The sequence below is a fragment of the Anolis sagrei genome, chromosome 1 (genome assembly GCF_037176765.1).
Source record: "Anolis sagrei isolate rAnoSag1 chromosome 1, rAnoSag1.mat, whole genome shotgun sequence".
NCBI lineage: Eukaryota > Metazoa > Chordata > Lepidosauria > Squamata > Dactyloidae > Anolis > Anolis sagrei.
This window is the reverse complement of record NC_090021.1, coordinates 63,571,161-63,597,482: the sequence shown is the minus strand read 5'-3', so window position 1 is coordinate 63,597,482 and position 26,322 is coordinate 63,571,161. Positions and strand designations below refer to the sequence as shown.

The 26,322-nt window shown below is 42.5% G+C and overlaps 1 protein-coding gene across 2 annotated transcripts in view; it reads right to left on the bottom strand.

Annotated features, from left to right (window-relative positions):
- The window catches only part of FRMD1 (FERM domain containing 1), a 64,108-nt gene extending 58,339 nt beyond the window's left edge, over positions 1-5,769 (bottom strand). For both annotated transcript variants that reach the window (XM_067465571.1, XM_060753755.2), the window contains exon 1: positions 5,479-5,769. The gene's annotated coding sequence lies outside the window, so the exon portion shown is untranslated. The remainder of the gene's footprint in view (positions 1-5,478) is intronic.
- Positions 5,770-26,322: the final 20,553 nt, after the last annotated feature.

Below are 26,322 nucleotides of genomic sequence, written 5' to 3'. Positions count from 1 at the left end.
TTCCCACTCTTGTATTCCCCACTCATAAAGTTCACGTATCCAGAAGCTCACGCATCCAGAACAAAGCCGAATACTGCCTTTTTGGGAGAGGGGGGCACTGTTATGATGGAATTCTGAACCATACCATTTGTTCTAGAAGTACTGGGCTGGAGTGTTTTATACATATGAATTGCCTCCCCAAGCAAAATAAATCTTCTAACAGGAAGATTTCTAACAGGAAAACAGGTAAGCATTGCTCCCGCTCATATGTATTAATTGTACACAGAGGAATTTGCAGAAAGATGTGCTCAGGGGAAGGCATGTAGAAACTCACTTATAGTAAAGAAGAAAGAAAGCAACCTGGTTCACCAAACTGAGCAAGGAACAGATTTACCAAATGAACCAAGTACATCTTTTGTGATGAATTTATAGAGGAGTCTTCAATTGCATATCAATATTGTACTTGTAAAATTTGAAGGTGTTTTCTTTTAGTCTTTTTATTTCTATCCTTTCCCTCTTCAATATGACTGTGGCATTGCTGATGTGAGCATTAGATCAGTTTAAAAGAGAGATGCATTCAAAACTGTGCACTAATTTTAGTATATTCCAATCTTATTTTTATTTTTAATGTAGGAGGGTTTTTAATCATGTCAGAAGCAACTTGAGAAACTGCAATTCGCTTCTGGTGTGAGAGATTGGCTGTCTGCAAGGACATTGCCCAAGAGTTGCCCATTTGCTTTACCATCCTGTGGGAGGCTTCTCTCATATCCCCTCAAGGGAAGCTGGAGCTGACAGATGGGAGCTCATCTTGCACATTTGAACCACCAACCTTCAGGCCAGCAGTTCGGCTGGCACGAGAGTTTAACCCACTGCACCACTGCAGCTCCTATGGAGGAGGGTATTCAAAAGTCTAACACTACATCTGGAGTCCTTAATCTATTTCAATCAATCAATCAATCTCTTTATTACAGTCAACAGAACAAAAGGCAATAAACCACATATGCTAGCTCTTTTTTGTACTACAATTCCCCAAATCCCCCAAACCAGCATGGCCAAGAGCATGACCAGACAGTAAGAAGCTTGAAGGGAGGGATCCATGCAAATTCATACATACACCCATCAGATCGTCCAGAACATCAGGGAGTGTGACAGTGACCATGTGAATGAGCCAACTCATGTTTAGTTGAAAGTGTGCCCATTCTTATTTAATCAGGCAAGCATCAGCAGCAAAACCAGTGGGAACTGGAATCCCAGTGACAGCATGTTTGCCCTTGCTCTCTCTATCACATTATTTCAATGTTTCATTTTGATCCACATTCAAATTGTGTAAACTCTAGTAAGTTCTCATCCTAAATAAACCAAAATGTACCCTGCCCCGGTGAACTTGTAGATTTGCTAATCAACATGAAAAGGGAAGTATTAGCAGACTTAGGAGACTGGACACTTTGCCAACCCAGGAAGCAAAGCCTTAAGATAAAACTAAGGAGAGACAAAACTTCAGAAGGGTCCAATGAGAAATGAACATGATCCATTCTGGAACATGACCATACAGCCTGGAAAACAGACAGCAACCCAGTGATTATGGCCATAACAGCCTTCGACAATACATTGAACATGCTCAATGGCTGCAGAATATTGACATTGCTGGGCTGGTGGAGGAGAAAAAATAATTCTCATGGAAAAACATGTTCAGTTGAGAAGGATCACTTTACACTCTCCAACACTTTGTAGCAGGTCACACTTACGTTTTTAATTATTTCAGATTACTACAGTTCTTGCAGAAATAGACATGATTTCCAGGGGTTGAACAGATGGGTCAGGACAGAAAAGCTTCTCTCCCCCACCCCATAATGTACACCAGACCAGAGATCATTTTGCATTAGAAAAAAAAAACAGCAATGTAGCATACACCTGACAAAAAAAGACTGTTCCCCTTTCAAACAATTCCCATCATCATTGACCACTGTGTGTTGACAGTTGTTGTAGTTCAAAGCATCGGCTTGAAGAAAGCCAACTGATGCAAATCACTCTGATGAATACTTAGATAATATGCCTTTAAAACATTGCCCAACACACATATTGGTGCCTCAAATGTTAAGTCTTCTTTCTGGGTATGTTTGTCCTGCTGATTTAAAAAATGGCCTGTCTCCCTCGTCAGCTCCAGTTTTTGAGATACAGAATGTACGCCAGTCACCACCTCCTTCCCCATAAAAACAAAGCATGATAACCATATTCAAGAAATTAGAGCTGATGTGGTCTATCAAGTGCAATTTTATGAATAAGTGCCCCAAATAACCCCAAGAAGAGGCCTAAAAAAAACCCCAAAACACGTAAATACTTTTTTTTGTTGGGCTGTATAACTTCAGGAGCACAGTATAGTGTAGTAGATTGCTCATTGGACTAGACTGGAGAACAGAGTTTGATTTCTGGATCAGATCTGGAAACCCACTGGATAACCTTGGACAAGTCCCACGCACTCTTAAAACCTTTTTTTTTGTCATGTCAGGAGTGACTCCTGGTGTAAGAGAATTGGCCATCTGCAAGGACATTGCCCAGGGGACGCCTGGATGATTTTGATGTTTTTTATCATCCTTGTGGGAGGCTTCTCTCATGTCCCTGCATGAGGAGCTGGAACTGATAGAGGGAGCTTGTCCGCCTCTCCCCGGATTCGAACCCGCGACCTGTTGGTCTTCAGTCCTGCCAGCACAGGGGTTTAACCCACTGCGCCACCGGGGGCTACTCTAAAACCTAATGATAGAGCAGGTATGGTCAAACTTCAGCCCTCCAGGTGTTTTGGGCTGCAATTCCCACAATTCCTAACAGTCTCAGGCCCCTTCCTCTTCCCCCTCAGCCGCTTAAGTGGCTGAGGGGCTTGAGGCTTTTAGGAATTGTGGGAGTTGCTATCCAAAACACCTGGAGGAAGAAGGAAGAAACAAATATGATTGGGATCCCTGCCCCCACCAATGGCCTGTCCCACAGCCTGCAGAGGGGGCTCTGGACCTACATGGGAAAATGGGAATGGGTTTGGAGCCAGCCAGGCACATGAGGGATAGTTTGACAATGCCTGTGATAGATTCACCTTTGAGTTGTCATAAGTTGGAAATGAATGGAAGGCACACAACAACAAATGACAGATAGGGACCACAGATTCCTTTGGGGTTAGAATTAAGCCCTGGAGAACAATGTTTTTCTAGCACAGATACCATTGCAATGAGTTTGTTTACATTTTTTTCTTGTTACAGTAGTAACAATGTTCATTACTGTTTTGAAAAAACAAGAAATTGCAAAGCTAGGTACATCTTATACACTGCGATTTTAGGGCTTGACTCCCACTGAATTTGTTGTATTTATCTTATTTCTAAGTAAACCTGATATAGGACTATCTAAAAACATCTAATACAGTGTGCTCTTGATACCCACTGGTGTTTTGTTCCAGAAAATACCGTGATCTATAGATGCTCAAGTCTCATTATATACAACAGCATAGTAAAGTGGAAGTTTTTAAAGGGTTTCCCCTTGACATTAAGTCTAGCTGAGTCCGACTCTGGGGGGTGTTGCTCATCTCCATTTCAAAGCCAAAGAGCTTGCATTGTCTGTAGACACCTCCAAGGTCATGTGGCTGGCATGACTGCATGGAGCACCATCACCTTCCCAACAAAGATGTACCTATTGATCTACTCACATCTGAATGCTTTCTAACTGCTAGGCTGGCAGAAGCTGGGGCTAACAGTGGGAGCTAACCCCACTGCCTGGATTTGAACTGCCAACCTTCCAATCAGCAAGTAATGCAGCTCAGCGGTTCAACCTGCTGCACCACCGCAGCCCCAAAATGGAGTACTTTATATAAAATGGCAAAATCAAGGATTATATTTTGGAATTTTGTGGGGATATTTTCAAGTTATGGATGGTGGAATCTGTGGGTGTAGAGCAGTATTTCCCAAACTTTGCTCCTCCAGGTGTTTTGGACTTAAACTCCCACAATTCCTAACAGCTGGTAAGACTAGCTGGGATTTCTGGGAGCTGAAGTCCAAAACATCTGAAGGAGCAGAGTTTGAGAAACACTGGTGTAGAATCTGTGGATAAGGAAGGCTGACTGTACAGTAGTTCAGACAACTAAAACCAATAGAAATACATTGCTACACGTCTGTCATCCAGTAGTCTAAACTGACCTATATTCAACCACCTTGGGGGGGGGGGGGGGGGAGTCAGAGAAAAACAAAGAGGGAGTGCGAAAACACAACACAGTGAGGATTTGAAGCGCATTGATTCGTATTAAGGATACTAGCCGACAGCTCAATTAATTGGATCAGGATATCCCAGCAGATTGATTAAGCCTCGAAATAGGATCAAAGCCTGGAAAACTAATTGGGAGGGGGTCCTTGGAAAGGCAACCCCAAAGGACTTCGGCCCAGCTGATGGCTTGCTTTGCTTTTCATCAGAAACTAAGCCACAGAGCAAGGACCCAATCACACTTGAGAAGGAATCCACTTTAAATCCAGTTTCTGCCTCCTATAGAATTCTGGTGTTTATACTTTAGTTAGGCTGTTAAAGGCTCTTTCCTAAACTACAAACCCCAGAATTCTGCAGGAGAGGAGGCAGAAACCGGATTTAAAGTGGATTCATTCTCTAGCGTGATAAAATAGTCAGAGAGGCTGACAGAAAGATTCTTCATCCCAAGAGGCCATCTTTTCTTGGAGTGCATCTATACTGTAGACCCGATGCACTTTGAGCCCACTTTAAGGCCTTATTATACTGGGGAATGAATCCACTTTCTATCTGGTTGCTGCCCCCTGCAGAATTCTGGGCTTTGTAGTTTAGGGAAGAGCCTTTAACAGCCTCACAAAACTACAAACCCCAGAATTCTGCAGGGGGCAGAATCCGGATTCAAAGTGGATTCATTCTCTCGTGTGATGAAGTAGTTACTAATACGACTCAAGGCCGTGGAATCCCGGGAGTCTTCAACCACCTGGACCAAAAGGGGTTCCCCAAACTACACCTCCCAGGAGCCCACAACCTCGAGCCCTGCTCATTAAAGTGGGCTCAAAGGGCATCAAGTCTACAGTGCTGAAGTAGACTGCACTACTTAGGAAAGGAGGCTACAGACCGTGTAAAGCTACAAGCCCCATTATGCCATACCATTGAGCCACAGCAGTTAAAGTGGGGGTCGAGCGGCATTGCACTAGAGAAAAAAATCCACTTAAAATCCGGTTTCTGCCTCCTGCGGAATTCTGGTGTTTGTAGTTTAGTGAGGCTGTTAAAGGCCCCTCCCTAAACTACAAACCCCATAACTCTGCAGGAGGAGGCAACCGGATTTTAAGTGGATTTTTTCCCTCTAATGTGACGAGGCCGTGTCCAGCCACCCTTTGTCACCTGTTTGGGGCAGGAAACAATTGTGGGACCGGCTCCAAACCCTCAGCCCCAGTGAGTTGCTCCAGGCCAGGCTTTTGATGGCTGCCCTCTCCCTAAATCCAAAGAGAGATGTTAGCCATCGGCACTTACCAGGAGCTCCTCTCTGCAAAAGCCGGGCGACGCTTGAGGTCGTGCTCCTTCCCACGGAGCTGCCTTCCACCCTTTGGGCCTTCTCCTCCGCAGATCTCTGCGGAGAAGGTGGGATCGGGGGGTTCCGGGGGCTCCCTTTCTGCCAGAGGCTCCCCCAAACTCTCCCGAAGTCCCCGCAATCCTCCTGGGCCGGGCTTTTGGGCGCTGCCTTCGAGCCGCCGCTCCTTCTCGGCCGCCTCCGCTTGTAAACAGCACCAAGTCCAACAGAGTCGCCTTCTCAATGGGACCCCACGTGGAGAGGCGGGGCCCGGGGGAGATGCAAAAGCCCCGCCCCTTCCCTATCCCTGCGAGGCCATTGGACAAGGCCGCGAGGTGCCTTCCGGGGATTGGTGGGCTGGCCCGTTCCTCAGTACCGGAGGGGCTTGAAGGTCCCAAGAGTACTTTAGCTGTGGCTTTGCTTGATATGAATGTTTACTCTTCTAGGTTTGTTTTGTAAATCCCTCCAGTGCGTACGTGGCAGGAGACGGGGTGCATCTACACCAGGCATGGGCAAGCTTGGGCCCTCCAGGTATTTCGGACTTCAACTCCCTCCCACCATTCCGAACAGCCTCCGGCCCCTTCCTTTCCCCCCTCAGTCACCTAAGCCCTTTGGACTTCAACTCCCACCATCCCTAACAGCCTCCGGCCCCTTCCTTTTCCCTCTCAGTCACCTAAGCCCTTTGGACTTCAACTCCCACCATTCCTAACAGCCTCAGGCCCCTTCCTTTTCCCCCTCAGTCACTTAAGCCTTTTGGACTTCAACTCCCACCATTCCTAATAGCCTCAGCCCCCCTCCTTTCCCCCCTCGGCCTTTTAAGCCTTTTGGACTTCAACTCCCACCATGCCTAACAGCCTCAGGCCCCTTCCTTTTCCCCCTCAGCTGTAAGCGGGGGAGGGGGAGGAAAGGGCCTGAGGCTGTTAGGAATGCTGGGACTTGAAGTCCAAACCCTTGGAAGGCCCAAGCTTGCCCATGCCTGCTCTAGTCACCTAAATAGGCTCAGTTTGGTTTGTTACTTGGATGGAAGGCCGCCATGAATCCCAAGTGGTGTAGATTTTGTTTCAGATTTCTTGCAAAGCCCCCTGCAAGAATTCCTAAGAAAATCCTATGAATTTATGGGGTCCCCATGCCTTCACTGGTGACCTGATGGCCCATGCTCACACGAGAAGCATTTAGAGTTCCCTTATAGATAGCTATTGTCTGGCCTCCCCTAAACTACAGCCCACTACCTACCATGATTTGATAGCTATCTAAATCCCGTTCTTCTGGAGACCCAGCCTGTTGTTGGGTTTTGATTGTGGTGCTTGGACTCCAGAAGACCAGGAGTGAAACCCAATGGGTAACCTTGGGCAAAGGAGCCCCCGGTGGCGCAGTGGGTTAAACCCCTGTGCCGGCAGGACTGAAGACCGACAGGTCGCAGGTTCGAATCCGGGGAGAGGTGGATGAGCTCCCTCTATCAGCTCCAGTTCCTCATGCGGGGACATGAGAGAAGCCTCTCATAAGGATGATAAAACATCAAAATCATCCGGGCGTCCCCTGAGCAACGTCCTTGCAGACGCCCAATTCTCTCACAACAGGATGCTCCTGACACAACAACAAAAAAAAAAAACCCAAAAAAACCAAAACAAAACCTTGGGCAAGTCACACTGTCTCAGTCTCAGAGGGGGACAATGGCAAATCCCCTTGGAATCAATCTTGCCACAAAAACCCTGGGATGCCTTCTATCCTCTGGTCTCCAGGTACCTTGGAAATTTGAAATTACAGATCCGATTCCTCATTGTGGGGCCGCGGGTTAAACAGTTGAGCTGCTGAACTTGCTGACCAGAAGTTGGCAGTTCGAATCTGCAGGACTGGGTGAGCTTCCCTTGTTAGTCCCAGCTGCAGCCAACCCAGCTGTTTTAAAACATGCAAATGTGAGCAGATCAATAGGTAATGCCTTGGTGGGAAGGTAACATTTTATTTATTTATTTACAGTATTTATATTCTGCCCTTCTCACCCCGCATGGGACTCAGGTCGGATTACATTGCACATATACATGGCAAACATTCAATGCCATTTAGACATACAACATATATAGACAGACACAGAAGCAATTTAACATTCCAGCTTTTTCTCGCTTCATGAGGGTATGCTCAGTTCCAGCCACAGGGGGAGCTGCCACTTCACCGTCCACTTGTGACGCCGGGTCCTTTGATGGAGTACTTCCTCATTCTTCTGCATGCTGCTGGAAGGTTTTAATGCATCGTAAATTAGTTAAATTAGCCTCCTCGCATAAAGCAGTACCTAAATTTCCTACTTGACAGATGCAACTGTCTTTCAGGCTGTATAGGTCAACAGCAAGCTAATTTAATGTATTGTTGAAGGCTTTCATGGTCGGAATCACTGGGTTGTTGTGAGTTTTCTGGGCTCAATGGCCAGGTTCCAGAAGCATTCTCTCCTGACATGTTGCCTGCATCTGTGGCAGGCATCGTCATAGGTTGTGAGACTTTGCAACCTCTGAGGATGTCTGCCATAAATGCAGGCAAAATGTCAGGAGAGAATGCTTCTGGAACATGGCCATACAGCCAGGTAATCTTACAACAACCCAAGGCATTTAATGTTTGTCTGTGTCTGTATACATGCTGGGATCCGCCCTCAGTTCCTTTGGGGAGATAGGGTGGAATATAAATAAAGTGTTGTTGTTGGTGTTGTTGTTGTTGTTGTTGTTGTTGTTGTTGTTGTTATATTTTCCTCCCTTCTTTCTTAACTATATCTTGGCTCAATGCTATGGGTCATGAGAGTTGTAATTTAGTGAGGCACCAGCCCTCTTGGTTAAAAACCTCATAAAACTTCAAATCCATAGAATCCAGAGTGTAGATGCACCCTAAATGACTATACAGTAAAAACCTTTAATGGGGTAGGTAGGCATGTCTGTGCTGTACTCTTATTGCCATGTGGTGGCACAATGGGTTAAACTCTTGTGCTGGCAAGACTGAAGACTGACAGGTCAGAAATTTGAATCTGGGGAGAGCATGGATGAGCTCCCTTTGTCAGCTGCAGCTCCCCATGCGGGGACATGAGAGAAGCCTTCCAGAGATGGTAAAACATCAAAACATCCAGGAGTCCCCTGGGCAACGTCCTTGCAGACAGCCAATTCTCTCACACCAGAAGCAATTTGCCATTTCTCAAGTCACTCTTGACATGAAAAAAAGACACACTGATATTTTAATACATAAAATCCAAGTCCACAAAACTGCAATGCTTTACTTTTGTATTTTGTTGTATTTTGTTTAATGGCCAAAATGACTTTTTAAATAAGATAATTTGTTTTAAAACTTTGTGTCTAATATGGATAAGATCTTGGATGTGTCACCAAGCAAAAACATAGACAAGCAGTTCCTATCAGCCCTCGCCAACATACCAAAGAGGAAAGATTATGGGTATTGTAGTCTGCAGGGACACAGGTTACTTATTGTCTTGATAATACAAGGGAAGCTAACTGGACAACACTGTTAACAGTGGACCATTTAAACAAATAACTAAGCTTAAAAACCAGCAATAAACATTTTGAGGGTGAGATTAGGGGTATTTTGTGGGAGGGGAGCTCCTTAGAGGAAAACTGGAATTAAAATGATAGTTTTTGCAAGGAACTTCCTGAATTATTAACACTTAGAGAAACGTAAATGCATGTTCTGTAAACAAGGCTACACCCAGCATTAAAGGGAGCCACATATTATTTGTTGTTTTCAAGTTTTAAGTACAGAACAATTAAAGTTTTAAGTTTTCACGACAAAGATTTTTAACTGAGTTTACCTATTACAACTAACATTCTTTCTTATGGCCAGAAAGCTGCACAGATGCTTTCTTCTAAATTGTGTGTTCACATGGTGGGGGCAATGTGCAACAATCCCTGCTGTCTGGCCTGTGATTTCGTGGCATAGATGAGGTTTAAAATACTGTAGACATGTATACTTTAGACATGGAGCCCCCGGTGGTGCAGTGTGTTAAAGCACTGAAATGCTGAACTTGCAGACCGAAAGGCTGCATGTTCGAATTCGGGGAGTGGCATGAGCTCCTGATGTTAGCCCCAGCTTCTGCCAACCTAGCAGTTCGAAAACATACAAACGTGAGTAGATCAATAGGTACCACTCCGGCGGGAAGGTAACACAGTGCTCCATTCAGTCATGCCGGCCACATACCTTGGAGGTGTCTATGGACCACGCCAGCTCTTTGGCTTAGAAATGGAGATGAACACCAACCCCCAGAGTCAGACATGACTGGACTTAATTTTAGGGGAAAACCTTTACCTTTACTTTACTTTAGCAATAATAGGCAGACATTTCTCATGTGTAATGTATACGTGTTCGGATTGGGTGGACCTTAGTCATTTGCTTCCAAAGCCTTCTGACTGTATGTGCTGTATGTGTGTACCAATGAGAGGATACAATTTATTGCCTGTGGCACCTAAGAATTTCACAACTGAATCATGCAGCAGTTTTGCCACACCTTGAGAAAGAGGCGTGCTCTAGTTGATGTCATCCAGAAATGTCTTGGTAGGAGATTTGTGTTGTAATATTTGGACTCTAACATTGAACACAATTTTCTCCCTGTGGCTCCTATCAGCTGTATATTCAGGGTGGCAGGACTCTTGCTGGAAGGTGTTATTACCAAAAGTGTTGGTTACTATGAAAATGTCCACCTCTCCTCTTAAGAACTCGTGGGGCAGCTTTGTTATACCAATCTTTAATTAAAGCTCTGATGAAGAAATCATCATTTACACAAAGTTGACAATTAGCCTCTGCGTGTGCATATCCAAATTACATAGAGGGTGTTGAATGCTGCTAGTGGAATGTTGACCTCTGTGATTTTTTTAAAAAAAGTAATCATTATGAGAAGGAGCTGTTGCTATAGGTAGACAACAAAAGGTATTAACTCTGTTTGGAATGCGTACCCTCAAGACATCGGACGCAGTAATGTTCTGGGGCAGTTCACCTTTACTTCAGGAGTATTTGTGCAGTCGAACATTGCAGTGCATTGTGTTATTTGGGTCATCTCTATCACCATTAAAGGTGCCCTCAGGCAGTTTCTTCACTTTACCTCATAGTTAGTTCAAAGGGAGGATCTCCTGCAGTTTAAAAACAAACACAAAGAATATTGGACAAATGCTTTCAAAGATCTTAGATCGCCCACAGATTTTATTTATTTATTTAATATCATACTTTTTCTCACAATACTGTTAAAAGTGTAGCTAGTTCAAAAGTTTGGCTCTGGGATATTATTTATTTATTTATTTATTTATTTGCTGCATTTCTATGCCGCCTTTCTCAGCCCGAAGGTGACTCAAGGCGGCTTACACTGGTACAATTCGATGCCACAATGAAAATAAACAAAATTAAAAACATTTAACACACATTATAAAAACCCTGTTAAAAGCATTAAAAGCATAAAACACCAATAGCTTCCTCTTAGCTCATTTTCCAAAGACATTGTCAAGCTGTTCCATGTTCATTCTTTCCTGGGTTCCATATTCATCCATTACATTGCATTTTCAAAGGCTTGTTCAAAAAGCCAGGTTTTTAATTTTTTTTGGAATGTCAGTAGGGAGGGGGCTGATCTAATATCCCTAGTGAGGTAGTTCCATAGCTGAGGAGCCACCACTGAGAAGGTCCTGTCTCTCGTCCCCACCAGGTGCGCCTGTGACAAAGGCAGGATCGAGAGCAGGTCCTCCCCAGAAGATCTTAAATTCCTGACTGGTTCATAGGGAGATATACTGCCTTCAGAGTGTGATGGAGGGCCCTTCCACACAGTCATAAAACCGAGAACATCAAGGAAGAAAATCCCACAATGTCTGCTTTAAACTGAGATATCTGAATCAACACTGCCATATATTCCAGTTCAAAGCAGATAATCTGAGATTTTATTCAGCTGTGTGGAAGGGGCCCGAGTTTCCTTCTCTGGAGGTTTTTAAGCAAAGTTTGAATGACCATCTGTCGGGAGTGTTTTAGTTGTGCATCAGGCATGGCCAAAGGGGGATGAACTGGATCGCCCTTGGGGTCTCTTCCAACTCTATGATTCTATGAGAAGTTAAAGAACAATTAAGCAATCATTGAGTCATGTTGAAAAAGCTAACTAAAGGAATTTATAAAAAATAATAAATTATAGAATACATATTTTTAATTATAAAAGTATTGATAAAGGAAAAAATCCAAATCCAACACAACACAGTTAAGATTTCTGTTCCACATAGTTCTCACTCAAAGTCCTGTGGAAACAGAAATGTCTTTGGCTGTTCTAGGAGACAGAAAGGGGAGGGGGTTGTCTAGCTTCTGGTGGAAGGAAACTGGCCAGTCTGGTAGCAGCTGACAAGAAGCCTCTTTCCCATGTCCACACCAAATGCGCCTGTGATGGTGATGAGACAGGACTTCATCACATGCCCCCATCTCCCATCCCTCATTTCCACACACTTCTAAAACAGTTCATAGATGAAGTACAACACAGCCCATCATATGACACAGACAGAATTCTGGCAGTCATCCGTCAGTGAACTGTGTCAAAACTGTGAAGCCTGGGAGAAATTGTCTTCTGAGCTCCTGATGTACCTGGAATGGGGATGGGGTCCATCAGATTTGCCCATGTTGAATCATTTCAGTGACATGGAGGAATGGGCATTCTTAAGAACAGTGTCTTGGGTCTACTTTAGAGTGATAGTACTGAAAGGGAAAGTCAAGAAGCCCACAAATGATGCCTGTCTGAAGAATGGAAATGCATCAGATAGTCAGCCCTAATTGGCTGCTGGTTTGTGCCCTATATAGATATGTGTGTCAGAAGCAACTTGAGAAACTGCAAGTCATTTTTGGCGTGAGAGAATTGGCTGTCTGCAAGGACGTTGTTCAGGGTACGCCCAGATGTTTTACTATCCTGCAGGAGGCTTCTTTCATGACCTCGCATGAGAAGTCAGAGCTGACAGACGGGAACTCACCTCATCTCATGGATTCGAACCGCTGACCTTCAGGTCAGCAGTTCAGCCGGCACAAGAGTTCAACCCATTGCACCACTGTGGCTCCTGGTTTGTGGCCTAGAAAAGGTTAGATTCTAACAGAAAACTGTTGCTAAAGAACTACCCCTTTTGTCATAGTGTAATCAAGAATTGAAAATTCTGCAGCCTTCCAGATCTTGTTGGACTACAATTTCCATCCACTTTGACAGTCGAATGGTGAAAAATGCTGGGAACTGAATATTATCTGGAAAGTCGCATGATTCCTGTAACTGCATAATCCATAATAGTTTCTTAACTATAATCGTTGGTAAACTGCTAGAGCTAATCCCTTATTCAGTAAAAACAATGAGAATTCCTCATTAAGGTTTCTGAACTCTATTGCAGCCAGGAAAGGATGACTCAGTAGCCAAAAATCTGGAGCATTTGCATTCCACATTTAGTAAATAGCAGGCCAATGGGAGGCATGCAGGGAGAATCAGTAGGACAAATAATTCCACTGGAAGAATAGGTCATTCATCCAAGAAACATCTAATCTTTATGAGGCCAGTAGAAAAGATAGCACAGGACACTATTATAACCATTTGTTATTGAGCGGACCTGAAAACCGTTTCCTTCCTAAATAATAAGTATCCATTGTTAACCTTATACTGAGCAAAGATATTCACATTCACAAAGGACTTTTCAATTATTCAAGAATAATTATATGTATTTACAGTATTTATGCCCCAAATAATTCTGTATCTTGAGGCAGATGGACAGCAGTTTTGTTGCTTTCATGTTTGTGTGTGCATTTCACTAAATGCTCAAAATACAACAAGCAAAGCCTGATACAAAACAAACATGAACTGTGTAATCCTTGTCCATATTTTGGAGTTTTTTTCTCCAGATTTTGGAATACTTGCATAAACACAATGAGATATTTTGAGGATAGGACCCAAATCTAAACCCAAAATTTACTGATGTTTTCATAACACAAAATCTGAAGATAATGTGATGGTCAATATTTTTAATAGTTTTGTACATGAATACATTGAATCATCGGACACCAAAGATATTGTTATCTATACATATGGACAATTTTGAGTTTTAGAATGTTTCAGATTTTGGAATTCTAGATTCTTGGAGTCCGCGTGGACAACGAGTTTAAAATGAGCCAACAATGTGATGCAGCGGCAAAAAAAGCCAATGGGATTTTGGCCTGCATCAATAGGAGTATAGTGTCTAGATCTGGGTCCCTCAAACTTTTTAAACAGAGGGCCAGGTTGCAGTCCCTCAAACTGTTGGAGGGCCGGATTATAATTTGGAAAAATCATGATTGAATTCCTATGCACTCTGCACAGATCTTATTTGTAGTTCAAAAAACACTTAAAAACAATACAATAATTAGAATGAAGAACAATCTTAACAAATATAAACTTATTAGTATTTTCAAAGGAAAATGTGGTTCTGCTTTTGGCTGATGAGATAGGATTGTTGTTGTGTGCTTTCAAGTTGTTTCAGACTTAGGTTGACCGTGAGCGAGGGCCGGGTAAATGACCTTGGAGGGCCGTACCCGGCCCTTGGGTCTTAGTTTGAGGACGCCTGGTCTAGATCCCGGGAAGTCATGCTACCCCTCTATTCTGCCTTGGTTAGACTACATCTGGAATACTGTGTCCAATTCTGGGCACCACAACTGAAGAAAGATATTGACAAGCTGGAATGTATTCAGAGGAGGGCAACTAAAATGATCAAAGGTCTGGAGAACAAGCCCGTTGAGGAGCGTCTTAAAGAGCTGGGCATGTTTATTCTGCAAAAGAGAAGGCTGAGAGGAGACATGATAGCCATGTATAAATATGTGAGAGGAAGTCATAGGGAGGAGGGAGCAAGCTTGTTTTCTGCTGCCCTGGAGACTAGGACGTGGAACAATGGCTTCAAACTACAAGAGAGGAGATTCCATCTGAACATTAGGAAGAACTTCCTGACTGTGAGAGCCGTTCATCAGTGGAACTCTCTGCCCCGGAGTGTGGTGGAGGCTCCTTCTTTGGAGGCTTTTAAACAGAGGCTGGATGGTCATCTGTCGGGGGTACTTTGAATGCAATTTTCCTGCTTCTTGGCAGGGGGTTGGACTGGATGGCACATGAGGTCTCTTCCAACTCTATGATTCTATGCTTCTATGATAAGAGATACTCAACCTGCATATTGTATTTAATACTACAGAACACACTGCTTCTGGAATATATGGAAACTCAACTTTGAAGCCAAATCCTTTCAGATCAAACTCTGTTACTAGTTCTTAAACATTTACATTACAGCCTAATGATGGTGGAAGAATTAATTTTATTTTATTGTTAAATAATTTATTGCTAATTTACGACATATCACAAAAGGACCTAGCTTGCAGATACATTTTTCTAGAAGAATTTGGCATACAAGGTTACAATAAAGCAGCTTTTATCTGATAAGAGTATCTCAGTGTTCAGTGCCTGATATTGTACAGCATTTAATTGAACAGAGAAATAAATTGGTATTGGAAAGCCTACCTGTCATGTATTTTGCAAGCTGAGACAGGACAAAAAATATCTGCAGAACTGTCATAAGCTCTGGATGCATTTGTAGTAGACAGACTTCATTAAAATCTGTATTTCAAATTAAAGTCTAATGATTTTTCAATTGTAATGACTCATATATGAATGCTTACTCATTGATTTCTTTTAAATTGAAACAGTTGCCTGACTTGGTAATTATCTACTTTAATGTTAGTTTTTAAAAAAACAATTTAATTAAATATAACATGTATGTGTGTATATGCCTTCAAGTTGGCTGTGGAAGTACGGCACCCATCTATTTCATATTACTCAGGCTTTTAAATTCCCCTCCTGCATTTTTCCCAAAAGTGTCTCATCTTTCCCATGCATTCAGCTGCCATGTGAGAAAAGAAGGTAGCCTCAGGTTGTAATTGTATATTCATTTCCTGAACTCTGTGACACTTATCTTTGAGTAGATAGTTGTAGACTCCTGCTGTCAGGCGCCAGTCTTAAAATGTTCTTACTAGGAATGAAAATCCTCATTGGAGCCAATGACACATCCTTTGAATAAGTGAATTTTGGATAGTACTTTGAGACTTCAACATCTATACTCGGTACTTGTTGTACCCTTTTGCCTTGAAGGAATTAAGTGGGAACGTACCAGTTTGAGCGTACCAGTTTGAAAGTAATCTCTTATTGTATTGTCGAAGGCTTTTATGGCTGGAATCACTCAGTTCTTGTGGGTTTTTTCAGGCTATATGGCCATGTTCTAGAGGCATTTCTCCTGACGTTTCGCCTGCATCTATGGCAAGCATCCTCAGAGGTGAGGTCTGCTGGAACTGGGAAAAAAGGGGTTTATATATCTGTGGAATGACCAGGGTGAGACAAAGGGCTTTTGTAAGTTGGGCTAGGTGTGAATCTTTCAACTGACCACCTTGATTAGCATACAATGGGCTGACTGTGCCTGGAGCAAACTCTTCTTGAAAGGTGATTAGATGTCCCTGCCTGTTTTTCTCTCTGCTGTTTTTGCTGTTGCAATTTTAGAATTTTTTAATACTGGTAGCCAGATTTTGTTCATTTTCATGGTTTCTTCCTTTCTGTTGAAATTGTCCACATGTTTGTGGATTTCAATGGCTTCTCTGTGTAGAACAAGCCACGAGAGTCAAGATGAAGATCCACCCAGAGGAAAAGTGTTCCTGCCATACATCAAGGGAACCACTGACCACATAGGGAAGCTGATGAGGAAACACAACATACAAATGTCAGGAGAAATGCCTCTAGAACATGGCCATATAGCCCGAAAAAACCCACAAGAACTGAGTAATCTCTTATTCTCATTCACACTTCTAAGCATTTACTGTGTGATCCATGGTCTTGCACTCACTGCTCCACATTGCCTAGATAACCCTGCCTTTCGCCTCATGTGTGCCCTATTGAGTGAATGCATGCCTTTTTATTTTTATTTTTATTTGCACAGTTATAGTAAAATCATTAAAAAATACAGTTCAAATGGATATGGAAGGGTGGGGTTTTTTGCATTGCACTAGAGGTTAACACTTAAAAACTGTGGCATAAGCACTGAGAACTGGGAAGCCCTGGCCCTTGAGCTCTCTAACTAGAGGTCAGCTGTGACCAGCAGTGCTGTGGAATTCAAAGAGGCATAAAGGGAGGGTGAAAGGGAGAAATGTGCCGAAAGGAAGGCACATCAAACCAACCCTGACTAGGACCGCCTTCCACCTGGAAACCAATGCCCTCACCGTAGAAGAACATGCTGATCAAGAATAGGGCTCCACAGTCACCTATGTATCTACCACCAAGACACTACACTTGGAAGGCCATCATACTCAGAGAACAAGGAATCACCTAAGTAAGTAAGTAAGAAAGTAAGGAGTTTAACACTAGTTTGGTTGAGCCGATTATGGATTGGGCAGGGGTGGCATTACTGGTAGATTTTTATTTTTGCTGAAGGAATGTTGACATTTCTATGACCAAAAGGAATGGGGGAGGGATACCATTTCCAGTATATTTTATATACTTTCAATACAAGGGAGCATTCTGGGTAAGCAGCAGCATGGGCTGACGAGAACTGTTTAGGGAAAACCCGAGAGTACAAGCCCAGACTAGCGATGAGCAACCCTCCTTGACTGGATGGTTAGGGAAGATCCAAGCACTCTTAGTGCCATCACTGCTAAGTGACATGAAACAAAGTCTACTCAGAAGTGCTGGTTGTGGGAGTCCCCACAATTGTTGCAGAAAATTATGTCATTCAGCACTTTCTGCAGCAATGGGTCTCCTCTCCTGCTTAGAGATCTTGTAGCCAGTCCACGGTTGATGTAGGCTTTTCTGGCTATATGGCCATGTTCTAGAAGCATTCTCTCCTAACTTTTTGCCTGCATCTATGGCAGGCATCCTCAGAGGTTGTGTGACCCTATAGCTCAAAAAACCTACAACAACCCAGCGATTCCAGCAATGAAAGCCTTTGACAATACACAGTCCAGGTAGTGGTGTCAAATTTTAAATGGTATCCCTTTGCAGAGTTATAGTTCAGTGCTCATGTCACTGTACTGTACTAGTTTTTAGGTCCCGTTGGCAAATGCTATACATTATATAAATACTTTATTATTTGACTTCAGCCCTGCCAGAAATCTAGAGAATTCTCCAGCTTCTAATTTGAATCATATCATCTAATCAATAATTCTAAAACTATTGGAGCAGTCTGAAATGAATTAATAAATGTATCTTAGCTCTGACAAGATCATAAAGCAATGACAATGAAAAAACTGTTGGAGGTTTCTCATCCCACATACTTATGCAATGCAAGCTTATACCTGTGTAGTTTGATAAGATTACACCTGAGGGTATCATCATGAAAGCTGCAAGAATATTCATATCTCTTTGTCTGGTAGCATATTTATGAGTTACATGTAACTTGTTATTTGTGCTCTTAGATTAAAAGCATTTCTAGACTAGATTCTTTCCCATTCGGTGTAGGAAAATTGGGCATAGAGCCAGAAAATGCCGGGAGGTGCACACATGTGAAAGCACACACCTTCTTCCACAGGCTTAAGCAGCAACAGCTGACTCTATCAAATCCTTTAATAGATAAGAATCAATCAAACAGAATGCAGGTTGGGTCTTTTTCTTTGTCGTGTCAGGAGCGACTTGAGAAACTGCAAGTTGCTTCTGGTGTGAGAGAATTGGCCATCTGCAAGGACGTTGCCCAGGGAGTACCCGGATGTTTTGATGTTTTATCATCCTTGTGGGAGGCTTCTCTCGTGTCCCCGCATGAGGAGCTGGAGCTGATAGAGGAAGCTCATCCACACACTCCCCAGATTCAAACCTGCAACCTGTTGGTCTTCAGTCCTGCCGGCACTGTGGTTTAACCCACTGCGCCACCGGGGCTCCTTTGCAGGTTGGTAACACTATGTAACAAAATTTGATTTTTTTTCCTGTTTCTGGTTTGAAAGTGTTATTTCCTGTTTAATTGTGAAGTACCTACATTGAAAGTAGTTGCTATACTCCAGAAACTTTGTTTTTGTGGCTGCCGCAAGCTATGTTGAATTGGTTGAGATTTGATGAGATATTTATTGAAAAATTGTAACAAAATATGCTGCATGCAGGATGCAAAGAAACAAAGTTTTTGCAGTTTAATAAAATTTTCCAGTGTTTTTATGATGGAACCAATTAGGAAATAACATTTATAACCCAAGAACAAAAAAACTTGTTGACTGAAAAGTTGCAGGTTCAAATCCGGGGAGCTCATCCCGCTCCCCGGATTTGAACCAGCAACCTTTCAGTCAAGTTCAGCAGTTCAGCAGCTTAATGCACTGCACCACTGGGGCATTATATGAATAGACTTAATAAGGCCTGCTCCCGTGGGGAGGTAACGGCGCTCTAGGTAGTCATGCTGACCTTGGAGATGTCTATGGACAACGCCCGCTCTTCAGCTTAGAAAATGGAGATGAGCACCAACTCCCAGAGTCGAACATGACTAGACTTAATGTCAGGGGAAAACCTTTACCTTTACATTTTAGTGTAATCATTACTCTTCTGAACCTAGTTTTAATTCACATTTTCTTGTTTTTTTTTTCAAAAGAACTACTGTTAAAATGGTTTTTGTTTCTTCCTATATATTTAAATGAGCTTTTAATATGTAAGCAGGGGTGGCTCTTTTTTGAACTTTTTATATCTTCTAACTTTTGTACATTTTTAGTTGATTTGAAAACATTATATGATTTTAATTGTTTTACATTGTGTACCTTGGGAAGTCAGATCTGGCCACGGTGGTCCACGCTCTTGTTACATCCCGGTTGGATTACTGCAACGCACTCTACGTGGGGTTGCCTTTGAAGACTGCTCGGAAACTTCAACTAGTCCAGCGAGAAGCAGCCAGATTACTCACCGGAGCGGCGTACAGGGAGCATACCACCCCTCTGTTACGCCAGCTCCACTGGCTGCCGATCCAATTCCGAGCACAATTCAAAGTGCTGGTTTTGACCTACAAAACCCTATACGGTTCCGGCCCAGTGTATTTGTCCGAACGGATCTCCCTCTACATCCCATCTCGAAATTTAAGATCATCTGGGGGGGCCCTGCTCTCGACCCCACCACTATCACAAGTGAGGTTGGCGGGGACGAGGAGCAGGGCCTTCTCAGTGGTGGCCCCTCGCCTGTGGAACTCACTCCCTGGGGAGATTAGAACAGCGATTTCCCTTTTGGCGTTCAGAAAAAAATTGAAGACCTGGATATGGGACCAAGCTTTTGGATATTCTGGCAGCTAAGGAAAGATCTGACGATAAACAAGGGCGAACGGAATGGAATGGATAAACGGACTCCGAACACTGAGCATGAGATTGTTTTACTATTTTACTATGTATTAATGTTTTTAACTTGTTAATTGTTTAAATTGCTTTTATGTATTGTTTGTTTATTGATTTAGGCATCGACTTGTGCCTTCGTTTGTAAGCCACCCTGAGTCCCCCCTCAGGGGTGAGAAGGGCGGGGTAGAAGTAACTGAAATAAATAATAAAATAAATACACTATGCAAATATTTTTCATAAATTACTTTTATACTTTGTAATATTTTTAAAAAATGATCAGTTTTCAGTACAATACAAAGATTTATATACAAACAAGAACAAAGGAAAAAGTAGTTAAAAAAACAGCAGTGAGGAATTCATATTCAACTTCTGATTTTTCTAAGGGTGGATGTATATCTTATTATTGAAAACCACTTTTCCAGCTATTAGGTCTATTCATATACTTCCCTGGTGGTGCAGTGCATTAAACTGCTGAGCTGCTGAACTTGCTGACCGAAAGGTTGCTGGTTTGAATCTGGGGAGCAGGGTGAGTTCCTGCTGTTAGCCCCAGCTTCTGCCAACCTAGCTGTTCGAAAACATACAAATGTGAGTAGATCAATGGAGATGAGCACCAACCCCTAGAGTCGGACACGACTGGACTTAGTGTCAGGGGAAAACTTTTAACTTTACTTATACTTTTAAATGTCCATTAAATTTTGGACTGAAATACAGAAAAAAAAATCATCACCTCATGACCATGAGAGGCATCAGGGTTGAAACAAGCTGAATAGCTCTTTTTTTTTTTAACTCTCGCTCCTTCTCTCTCTTTTTCTCTATTGCTCAAATGCACACATACAGTTCTTATTCAAGTAAATCATTGCTCATAAAGCATGCAGGATTCTAAGGCTTGCACAGCCTTCATATTTTAGAAGTGGTGTTTTGGCACCAGTTTCACCTGGTATTGATGTCAGCCTTTGAATTCTTTCTTAAGCAAGATGTTTTCTGAATGTCTGGGAGGTGCATGAGTTTTGTGAAAGAGGAATTAGCATCAGTATATTCCTGATATTTTTAAAAACATTACCGTTTCTGTAAAACGTTTGTTCTCATTCAGTGAAACGAGCCTGCAAAAACCAATGGAGTAGAAGTGTATGCAAGAACCTTGGAATAAAACTTTGCCTGCTAGTCCTTTTTCTCTTTCTGTCTTTGGGCTGAAAGAAATGGACTGGTGGTCCTATGCGTGGAGGAATGGGGGAGCACACTTCAGGAGGCCGACGTGACTGAAGGCAGCTCTCCAATTTGCCAAAGCCCTGAAACAAAGGCAATTGGCTGGAAAGAATTGTCTCAATAGAAACTGTCATTTACAAATTCCTCTTCTTCATTTTTCTCTCAGCAAGCCAAAAATGAGATGGGATTGGCAGGGGGATGGGGGAGAGGAATAGTTGCCCTAGAGGCAAATAGCATACAAAGCTTTCTTACTAGAAAAGGGTGAGAAGGTGGGAGGATACTGCACAAATCCAATAAAGCATTAACGACCAGGACTCTCCTCCCTTTTATATGATGGCATTTTACCATCACTTAAACAAGTAATGCAAACACCAACCAATGCTTGAATTTACATACATTCTTTCCAAGCATTGTTCTATGGAGAGTTGACTTTAATGGCATAAGGGCTGCATTTTGTTCCCTGTGAAAAACTCATCGACCCAATAATGGATGTTATAGTGCTAGAGATGTCTGATTCTGCAAGTTTTATTGACCACAGGGGTCTTTTAAATTGGAAAGTAAAAGGAAACATGAAACCTTTTGGTTCTATGCCATGAATAATCTCAAAAAGAAATTGAGCTGATACTCTAGCTATGATTTCACAGGCCCTTTATGATAACCAGATAGTAGTCCTCTGGTGAACTAGGCCAGTCAACTGTGATCCTCCAAAAGCGATTGAACTGCAAGTCCCATCTGCTCTATCCTGCATAACTTAAAATGAGAAAGGTTGGAAGTTGCAGTCCAAAAATATCTACAGGGTTCCTGTTAGGTTCACCTGATCTCTGTAATTCTCCCAAGAGCATATGTTTTAGAGATGCGATATAGTTTAGTACAACACCATTCCAAATTGTGTTGATAGTTTCCATTTTTATCTCATTCATCTCTTAATGAGCTTAATGTTTGAGCTTCATAATAACCCTGTGAGGAAAATTATGCTGAAGGATAGTGACCTAAATCCAATTAGTTCTAACCTAGTCCAGATAGATTGAATTAATGGAAATTTATAAATTTCAATCTGCATTTCATCAATTCATTGTGTCTATTATGACCTCTTTACACGGGGCTAAAATTGGCAGCATGGCGGGCATCCACAGAGCCCACTAGATCCCATTAAATGATGCCGGCGAGGCTCTGTGGGCGAAGGAGGGCAGAGCCGGCATATGCTACCACCATGGCAACACGGGAGGCTTCCTGTGTTGCAATCTGGATCAATGAGGGGAAACCGCACATTCCACGCTTTCCCCCATGAGATGAAAGACATCTGCAATGGGGCAATGCAGGGTGTGGGGTGCCAGGTTCCCTCCCCTCATGATGCAGAACAATGTGGGATGATTCAAACTGCTACCCATGTTGCAGTTTGAATCAATGTGGGGAAGCCACATGCTCCACACTTTCTCCCATGAGATAAAAGACATCTGCAATGGGGCAATGCAGGGTGTGGGGTGCCAGGTTCCCCACAACCCCCGATGATGCAGAACAATGTGGGATGATTCCAGCGGCCGTGTGACAAGGGCATTAGAACTAACAAGAGGATGTAGCACGAATACAGCCTTATGGCTGTATGGAAATAACTGCAGGCCTCGAGGCTATAATCACTGTCCAAACTTCCTACTTCATTCTGTTCAATGTCTAGTTTTTTTAAAATGCCATCTCATAAAAATTCTCAGGAACTTGAAGCTTGCTCTGTTTTGTGGAATTTTAGCTGGCCACTAGTGGACTTCAGTTTTGTTTTGTTCCTATGGACCAACAAAACCACTTTGCTTTTACCCGTGGGTGCTACATTAACAATGGGGACAATAGGGGGAAAACACATTTTCTCAATATGTACAGCACTGTAGCTTGAACTTTCTGGAAATACGGTAAGGTATAGAGGGGAAAACTGACAATTTTGGCCAGGAATTTTGATATTACAATTTAAAACAGAATTTATGAGGTATGGTTTTCATAGAACCATAGAAAAATAGAGTTGGAAGAGACCACATTGGCCATCTAGTCCAACCTGCTGCCATGCAGGAAAAGCACAATTAGTTTTCCTGACAGATGGCAGAGAGCATTGGTAACCTCTGTTGATCTCAAGTCTTTTAGTTATTTCAATATAATTGTAATGATGTTAATATAGCTTTTATTTGTGTGTGTGTTTTACAATTGCTGTCCCTACTCCAGGAGAGAATTCAGTACTATCTGCCAATTTCTCTTTAGGGTTGTCAGATAAAAATTCAGCACAATGAGGCAGGACCTTTAGGACACAAATAAACCCTATCCTTATCCCTTCCATGATTTTTCTCCCTCAGGTACCACATTTTGCATTAAAGAGGTGCTGTCTACTATTTTAATTGGGATATACTTGTAAGTGTGTGGAAAGCTTTCTGTTCATTTCATTTTTGAAGAATTTTCTGAAATTTGCATTTTTTCATATTTGGGATGACATGATGCTTTGAAGATGATGCTGCAGCTAAAAAAAAAAACAATGGGATTTTGGCTTGCATAAATAGGAGTATAGTATCCCTAGATCCAGGGAAGTCATGCTACCTCTCTATTCTGCCTTGGTTAGGCCACACCTGGAATACTATGTCCAAATCTTGGCACCACAATTGAAGAGAAATATTGACAAGCTGGAATGTGTCCAGAGGAGGGCAACTAAAATGACCAAGGGTCATTTTATTCCAGGTGTGCCCAGCTCTTTAAGCTGCTCCTCATAGGGCTCATTCTCCAGAGAGAACAAGCTCTATGAGGAGCGGCTTAAAGAGCTGGGCATGTTTAGCCTGCAGAAGAGGAAACATGATAGCCACGTATAAATATGTGAAGGGAAGTCACAGGGAGGAGGGAGCAAGCCTGTTTTCTGCTGCCCTGGAGACTAGGATGAGGAGCAGTGGCTTCAAACTACAGGAAAAGAGATTCCACCTGAACATTAGGAAGAACTTCCGGACTGTGAGAGCTGTTCAGCAGTGGAACTCTCTACCCTGAAGTGTGGTGGAGGCTCCTTCTATGCAGGGTTTTAAACAGAGGCTGGATGGCGATCTGTTGAGGGTGCTTTGAACGCGATTGCCCTGCTTCTTGGCAGGGGTTAGACTGGATGGCCCATGAGGTCTCTTCCAACTCTTATGATTTTATGATACTAAGTTATAATTGCATTAGAAAGTGATCTCCCAATCCCTTCATAGAACCTCAAACCCACAAAGACATATATTGCCACCACCCTGAGTTGCCTTCGGGCTGATATGGGCGGGATAGAAATAGCGTAAATAAATAAACAAATTAATTAATTAATTAAATGGAACATTTTGTATCTACAGCAGAGTAGAGTAAAGGTTAGCCAGTGCTATCTATGAGCTTATGGTAGGAAACTGGAAAGAAAATACACAGGATGATCTGGTACTGTTAAAAATGTTATTTCTATTGTTGCAGGTAATACATCTCATTCAAAAGAATAGCACAATAAATGGTCCCCAATGATGTCTGCCATGTGTGCAAGTGTGTGTAATTCATCTTGAGGCATAGAAGCATCATGGTGCTCCCTTCTCACACAAAGCACATGAAAAACTTTTGGGAACAAGGGGGAGATGATCTCAACATGCAGACAGGAAGCAAAATACCTTGAGCTACACAGATCTAAGAATCAGGTGAAAACAAGACAGCAAGCATGGGCCACAAGTTCTCTCCGTCCCTCATTATTCTATATACAAATGCTAATTCTTTTTCACTTCCAACATTTGGAACATCTCTGTGTCTTTATGTTAAGATTGCATTCCTTGCTGATGTTTTCTGGTGTTAACTGAGCAGTGCAAACATAAATCTCAGCATGAAGGTAAGGATATGAATGGATAAAAAGAATGATCCCAAATGCCACATTGGGCATGGATTTTCATTCATCAAGATGTGTCCATAAAATTGTTGCAGAGTAGAGAAGGAGTTGGGTGAATTGGTCAGCAATTGCCTTAATTTGATCTGATAAGTGAAGGCAAAAGGTTGTATGGTTTTATGCACACAACTCACTATTTAACTGTGTAGATCTTCCAGCTATTGGCACTTTTCTCTTAAAGAGGTTTCAGAGGATTAACTAGCCTTCTTAAGTTGTAAATGTTTATGTTTGTGTGTAAAGAATACAACTCTCTCTCTCTCTCTCTCTCTATATATATATATATATAGAAAGAGAGAGAGAGAGCACAAGGGTGAGAACGATGGGAGTCACTTCAAATGCAGTGGACAACCAGTACCTTTTAAAATTAGGAATGTGGCTTTAAAATCGAATCTTTTTGGGGGATCATCTTGTAGCCTTTCATGTCCAAAGTGGGATGAAATAGGTCATGTCATCAAGTTCAGAAAAAGTGAGCAGACTATAGGAAAGCTTTGTATAATAAAATGAGAGTTTGCTTAAGCAATCTACAGTGGCTGAGTGTTTCAAATTGCCTTTACCATGACATAAATAACCCCATCATCTTTGAAGGGAATGTAAGGCTAACCCACTTGCCACTCTGTAATATATCAAGTGCATATAACAGTCCATGGCTCAGTCAGGGTCATCAAAAGTTTTACTGCCATGCTTTTTTTTTTAAAGATCATTTTAAAGCAATGGCAGGAGCTAAATCTACTATAAAATATACTGGAGCATCAGATCTGTCTGATCAGGGTAAGCCTTGGTTAGTACTTGGATGAGGGACCACCAAGTAATACCAGATGATGTTGGTTGTATTTCAGAGGAAGGAACTAACAAAAACGCCTCTGAGTATTGCTTGTTGATGAAAACCCTATGAAATGGGTTTGGTTGCCATAAGTTAATGGGTGATTTGAAAGCACATACTAGCAGTGACATCATTCCCTGTGGATTTTAGTGAGATCCCCTTGCATGGGCTCAGAGGGGGGGGGGGGGGAGAGGGAGAAAACAAGTAAGTTTCAATGATTTTTTTTGGTGGGTGCTCACTGAGGTAAGTTAAACTGACTGCTTTCCTCCCTATTGACTCTTCATCTGCAGGCTGCATTTGGAACCCCTGGTGGCGCAGTGGGTTTAACTGCTGAGCTGTGGAACTTGCTGACTGAGCTGACTGAAAGGTTGGCAGTTCAAATACGGGGAGCAGGGTGAACTCCTGCTGTTGGCCCCAGCTTTTGCCAACCTAGTAGTTCAAAAACATGCAAATGTGAGTAGATCAATAGGCACTGCTCTCACAAGAAGGTAACAGTGCTCCATTAAGTCAGACCTTGGAGGCATCTAAGGACAACACCAGCTCTTCGGCTTAGAAATGGAGATGAGCACCACCCCCCAGAGTCAG